Here is a 7,433-nt window from a genome sequence, read left to right as displayed (position 1 = left end):
GCTCGCCGCCATTGGACTCTGGAGCAGTGGAAAAGCTTTCTCTGGAGTGATGAATCACGCTTCACCATCTGGCAATCTGATGGAAGAATCTGGGTTTGGCGGATGCCAGGAAAACGCTACCTGCCCCAATGCATAGTGCCAACTGTAATGTTTGGTGGAGGAGGAATAATGGTCTGGGGCTGTTTTTCATGGTTCGGGCTAGGCCCTTTAGTTCCAGTGAAGGGAAATCCTAACACTATAGTATACAATGACATTCTAGACAATTATGTACTTCCAACTTTGTGGCAACAGTTTGTGGAAGGCCCTTTCCTGTTTCAGCATGGCAATGCCCCCGTGCAAAAGGCGAGGTCCATACAGAAATGGTTTGTCGAGATTGTTGTGGAAGAACTTAACTGGCCTGCATAGAGCCCTGACCTTAACCCCATTGAACACCTAAGGGATGAAATGGAACGCCAACTGCGAGCCATGCCTAATCGCGCAACATCAGTGCCCAACCTCACTAATGCTCAAGTGGCTGAATGGAAGCAAGTCCCCACAGCAATGATCCAAAATCTATGGAAAGCTTTCCCAGAAGAGTGAAGGCTGCTATTTCAGCAAAGGGGGTAACAACTCCATTATTAATGCCTGTGATTTTGGAATTACATGTTTTCCGAGCAGGTGTCCACATACTTTCGGTAATGTAGTGTATCTAGCTATCTAACTTTCTGCTTCGGTTTCCATGGTGATTGATCTTGCTTATTCACTGTGCAGAGGACACCTAATCAGTGCTGGGCTCAGTTGGCTACTTGTGTGTTTAATAAGCAGTCTTCAGACTCTGATAGTTAGGTCTTCCAACATCTGTAAAGGAGACAAACACACATGTTAACAATGAGCATTGAGGAGCAATAGATTATCAACAGAATGGGTGGTGGTATTTACTAGCAACCAAACGAAAACAAACGGGACGTTTTGCAACTGTATGATACAGCGTGCACTAAAGATTACACCCCAGACCACACACAAACACCTGGAAGTTATAAAATTATTATTTTGCTTCATAGCCGCTGGAAGTTGGGGGGTGTGGTTACTGCAATTATTTCGCACTACAGAAGGCTATATATGTACGCTAATACAGGACTATTAAAGGCCCAGTGCACTACTTCTGTGACAAAAACATTCCCCCCAAAAAAACATTTTTTATTGATGTAATAGCGCAGTGAAGCTGTCTTCGCTTCACAAGTCAGTAGGCTTGTAGTGCTTTCAATGTGAGAATACACAGAACCCTTTTTTAATCAATTATAAATAAATGATATTTAATTAACACACAAAATCCATGAAAAACAATAGAATGACAACCAAATAATGGTTGTTTCTTCCCTGTCTTCTCTCCGGCAAATTATGAATAACTGTAGAGGCCTGTTGGAGGCTTGACAACTTCAGAACGTCAGAATGTCTGCCTTGATATTCATAAAACTCCACCGACCTGCTCTTGCTCAGTTGAACCCAGAACGATATGTGACCACTTGGTTACAGCAACAACGTTCTGCCGAGGACGGACACCTAAACCAGTGTGGCCACCGCAAAGCCCAAGAGCCTGACCCTCTCTGGAAGTTGCTGTAGGTCTACTTGGGATATTTAGCCTATATTGGCTATTGGTTGAGACTCATGGCCCGCTCTAGCTTGGTAGGCTATGTCGGAGTGGGAAATTGGAAAAGTGAATTGGGCCAAGTTGGAGGTAATACTGCATTTAGGTTATGGTTTATTGAAGTGCATGAAACTACCACACCAAAAGCTTGATTTTATGGCTGTTTTAAAACAAATGTCCTACAATTCTACGTAGTAATTATTTATGTTCACTACTTGGTCAATTGATTTGATACAAGAAAGGCTAATAGTTTATCATCTGCTCTAACACGCTCACAAAACAGTAATTCAAGAAGATCGAAATGCATAGGCTATTCCCATGAAACTGATTGAGATCAATCAAATGATTGGCATGCAGATGCAGTTTCACCGGTAAAACATGAAGAATTATCATTCACGATTGACAGTGATGACGGCCTATTTTGAAAAGAGGTATTCCTAACTTGGTGTTTGAGGGTATTAAAAATAAAATACAAATCTTGAGACAATAGGCCCATGTGTGGGCATAGGCAGACGTTGCAATTGGAGGATGCATTTTATGCATATTTTATAACAGAGCTCTCCAACCCTGTTGCTGGAGCGCTACCAACCTGTAGGTTTTCATCCCAACCCTAATGTAGCACACCGGATTCTAATAATTAGCTGGTTTACAAGATTAATCGAGTGAGTTACAACTGGGTTTGGAATGAAACCCTACGTGATGGTAGCGCTCCAGGAACAGGGTTGAACCCTGTAGTAATAGGCTACATCTGTAAGTATAGACTGGGGAAATTGTGACACCATTTACATTTTTTCCGCTCCCTTACCTAAAAAAAAAGCACTACAGCACTACAAGTAAGATCTGTGGTAGGTCTGTAGCGGGTGGTGTCTGTATGCCGCATGCGTTCCCCGCTGGCTTCTTCCATCTGCGCAGAAGCCAAAATGCAACCGTCACGTACTCATTACGAACAGGGTAAGTAAAATACCTTTAATGACAGCACCATGGACTACTCCTTTCACCCGAAGACTTCGTGTCGCTATTTTGATCTGCCGCTGACCAAGTTTTAGCCTTCTCCATTTACATTGTGTCATAGGCTACATTTGGATTATTTTACTGCACCAACATTGCAATCTAATGTATGCACGATTTATGCAATAAAAATATGTATTACGGCACTGTACATTTTTGGGGGCCTGTGCTACAGACTCCTAGGGCTGGGCGATATGGCCAAAATATAATATCCCGATAGGTCATTTCATATCCCGATAACGATACACATCAATCAATATATAGCACATTTTCTGTAAATTCTATTAATTAATAGTTTATATAAAATGACCTCATGTAAAGGCCTATTATTACATTTCGAATTACACTCAACAAATAAGAGGTACTTACTTACTAATTAGATCATTTCTCCTTCTATTTCGAACCTTTGCAAATGTTCAATTAAGCATGTAAAAAAATTATGTATAAAATCTAAAAAGGTAAATAGAAAACACCAACTATAGTTGCAAACAAAATAAATATAGGCCTAAAATATATACAGTGCTGTGAAAAAGTATTTGCCCCTTCCTGATTTATTTTTTTGCACATTTGTCACACTTAAACGTTTCAAATAGATTTTATTACACAAAGAACTGCATTTTGTGTTTACTTGGGTTTTTAAGTGATGATTTTATTTATTAAGGGGGAAAAGCTATCCGAACCTTCATGGCCCTATGTGAAAAAGTAATTGCCCCCTAAACCTAATAACTGGTTGTGCCACCCTCAGCAGCAACAACTGCAATCAAGCGTTTGCGATAACTGGCAATGAGTCTTTCACATCGTTGTGGAGGAATTTTGGCCCAATCTTCTTTGCAGAATTGTTTTAATTCAGCCACATTGGAGGATTTGAGCATGAACTGCCTTTTTAAGTTCACGCCACATTTTTAAGCCATTCAGGAGGTGGACTTGCTGGTGGTGTGTTTTGGATCATTGTCCTGCTGCAGAATCCAAGTGCACTTCAGCTTGAGGTCACAAACTGATGGCCGGACATTCTCATTCAGGATTCTTTGGTAGAGAGCAGAATTCATGGTTCCATCAATCACAGCAAGTCATCCAGGTCCTGAAGCAACAAAGCAGCCCCAGACCATCACACTACCACCACCATATTTGACTGTTGGTATGTTCTTTTTCTGAAATGCTGTGTTACTGTGTTACTTTTACGCCACACCTTCCAAAAAGTTCAACTTTTGTCTCGTCAGTCCACAGAATACTTTCCAAAAAGTCTTGGGGATCATCAAGATGTTTTTTTTGCCAAAAGTGAGACGAGCCTTTTATTTTTGGTCAGCACTGGTTTTTGCCTTGGAACTCTGCCATGGATGCCATTTTTGCCCAGTCTTTCTTATGGTTGAGTCATGAACACTGACCTTAACTGAGGCAAGTGAGGCCTGCAGTTCTTTAGATGTTGTTGTGGGTTCCTTTGTGACCTCTTGGATGAGTCATCGCTGCACTCTTGGGGTAATTTTGGTAGGCCGGCCACTCCTGGGAAGGACACCACTGTGGAACACCACTGTTCCGAATTTTCTCCATTTGTGGATAATGGCTCTCACCGTGGTTCGCTGGAGTCCCAAAGCTTTAGAACTGGCTTTGTAAATTCCAGACTGATAATGTCAATTACTTTGTTTCTCATCTGTTCCTGAATTTCTTTGGATCGCGGCATGATGTCTTGCTTTTGAGATCTTTTGGCCTACTTCACTTTGTCAGACAGGTTCTATTTAAGTGATTTCTTGATTCAACAGGTCTGGCAGTAATCAGGCCTGGGTGTGGCTAGTGAAATTGAACTCAGCTTTCTAAAAAATGTGATTAACAACAGTAAATTCATGATTTAACAAGGGGGAAATTACTTAGTCACATAGGGCCATGAAGGTTTGGTTAGCTTTTTTTCCCCCTTATTAAATAAAATGATCACCAAAAAACTGCATTTTGTGTTTACTTGGGTTATCTTTGTGTAATGTTAAAATTTGAAACATTTAAGTGTGACAAATGTGCAAAAAAATAAGAGCACTATATTTTGGGGGCTTGCATGTTATTTTGGCATTAATACATGCAACATATCAATTTGCATTTGGTACCTTGGGTCGTTTCTCGACCCTGTAAATTGGAGCCATGTCTTTGCAGATGTAAAGTTGTAGTTGGAAGTTTACATGCACCATAGCTAAATACATTTAAACTTAGTTTTTCACAGTTCCTGACATTTAATCCTAGTAAAAAGTCCCTGTTTTAGGTCAGTTAGGATCACCACTTTACTTTAAGAATGTGAAATAATAGTAGAGAGAATGATTTATTTCAACTTTTATTTATTTCACCACATTCCCCGTGGGTCAAAAGTTTATGTACACTAAATTAGTATTTGGTAGAATTGCCTTTAAAATGTTTAACTTGGGTCAAACGTTTCGGGTAGCCTTCCACAAGCTTCCCACAATAAGTTGGGTGAATTTTGTCCCATTCCTCCTGACAGAGCTGGTGTAACTGAGTCAGGTTTGTAGGCCTCCTTGCTAGCACACACTTTTTCAGTTCAGTTCTGCCCACAAATGTTCTATAGGATTGAGGTCAGGGCTTTGTGATGGCCATTCCAATACCTTGACTTTGTTGTCCTTAAGCCATTTTACCACAACTTTGGAAGTATGCTTGGGATCATTGTCCATTTGGAAGACCCATTTGGCGACCAAGCTTTAACTTCCTGACTGATGTCTTGAGATGTTGCTTTAATATAGCCACATAATTTTCCTGCCTCGTGATGCCATCTATTATGTGAAGTGCACCAGGCAAAGAACCCCCACAACAAGATGCTGCCACCTCCGTGCTTCACAGTTGGGATGGTGTTCTTTGGCTTGCAAGCCTCCCCCTTTTCCTCCAAACATAACTATGGCAAAACAGTTATGTTTTTGTTTCATCCGACCAGAGGACATTTCTCCAAAAAGTACGATCTTTGTCCCCATGTGCAGTTGCAAACTGTAGTTTGGCTTTTTTATGGCCGCTTTGAAGCAGTAGCTTCTTCCTTGCTGAGCGGCCTTTCAGGTTATGTCGATATAGGACTCGTTTTACTGTGGATATAGATACTTTTGTACCTGTTTCCTCCAGCATCTTCACAATGTCCTTTGCTGTTGTTCTGGGATTGATTTGCATTTTTCACACCAAAGTACGCTCATCTCTAGGAGACAGAATGTGTATCCTTCCTGAGCAGTAGGATGGCTGCTTGGTCCCATGGTGTTTATACTTGCATACTATTGTTTGTACAGATGAACGTGGTACCTTCAGGCGTTTGGAAATTGCTCCCAAGGATTGACCAGACTTGTGGAGGTCTACAATATTTTTGGAGGTCTTGGCTGATTTCTTTGATTTTCCCATGATGTCAAGCAAAGAGGCACTGGGTTTGAAGGTAGGCCTTGAAATACATTCACAGGTACACCTCCAATTGACTCAGGCCAATTGACATAATTTATCAGAAGCTTCTAAAGCCATGACATTTTCTGGAATTTTCCAAGCTGTTTAAAGGCACAGTCAACTTAGTGTATGTAAACTTCTGACCCACTGGAATTGTGATACAGTGATATAATCTGTCTGTAAACAATTGTTGGAAAAATTACTTGTCATGCACAAAGTAGATGTCCTAACCGACTTGCCAAAACTATAGTTAGTTAACATGAAATGTGTGGAGTGGTTGAAAAACGAGTTTTAATGACTCCAACCTAAGTGTATGTAAACTTCCGACTTCAACTGTAAGTTGTAACGGCAGCTGTTATCTCCTTCCATCTTTGTGATCCTTTGCTATATGGTGTGCCGCGGGCAAAAGCCTCTTGCAACGTCTGAGTCGGGGGGTTTGATTTGAGCACTCAACTTTACTTTTTTGGGTCTCATCCGTAGATTCCCTCCGTACTGTTCGACATGATTCTTGCGTAGGTGGTAAAAAGTTAGTGGTGTTTGAGCCTGTTGTTGGGTCCGGCCTGCGGCATATTTTGCCGAGGACGGTTTTCTGGTCCGTGTCAGACTTTTCATACCCAAACCATGTCCATGCGACCGACGAAGACCCTTTTTTAGGTACGAGTTCCATGTCTCCATGCTCTGTCAAGTTCACGCTCCATGTTTGTTTGTGTTGCAAAATTCCTTCCACACGCAAACCGTCGTCCAATTTACAAAACATATTGCCCAAAGGAGTGTGATTTGCGACACAACGAAATAAACGATAGCGCGTAATATGAAACAATAGATGTTTTTCTATCGCCACACGATATATATCGTCATATCGCCCAGCCCTACAGACTTATCGGTCCGCTAATATAGTACTAGTAAAGGTCCAGTGCACTAGTTTTGTGCACTTTTATTTTATAGGGTTGCTGCAGCACCCCTACTTCCTGCAGCTATGGTTAGGTTACTAGTTGGTAGCTAGCCCAATGCAATGTTCCCTTAAAAAGGAAGGTGATCGTATGGTCACTGAATTTCTACTCAAAGTAAAGGTTGTAAAAGTATACTACACATTTATAGAATAAATCATACCTAGTTTGATCAGTGAAACGTTGATTTATATAGCTTTAAATGGCCTTTTACAGATGTGTATTTCTATCAAATCAACTGGATTTAAAAAAAAATCCAAAACAAAGGCTGTAAAAGTATGCTTGACATTTATAGAATAAATCAGATCTAGTTTGATTGTGAAAAACTGTGAATTAGTTATTGATTTGTACAGCTTTAAATAGCATTTTAAAGATTGTATCTATTTCCATCAAATTAAAACTGGATTTTGTATTCAAAACAAAGTTAGCTTCGTTGGATGGAGGCACCCATAGCG

This window comes from Oncorhynchus clarkii, chromosome 25 (assembly GCF_045791955.1).
Source record: "Oncorhynchus clarkii lewisi isolate Uvic-CL-2024 chromosome 25, UVic_Ocla_1.0, whole genome shotgun sequence".
NCBI lineage: Eukaryota > Metazoa > Chordata > Actinopteri > Salmoniformes > Salmonidae > Oncorhynchus > Oncorhynchus clarkii.
Note: the sequence above shows the minus strand (reverse complement) of the source record.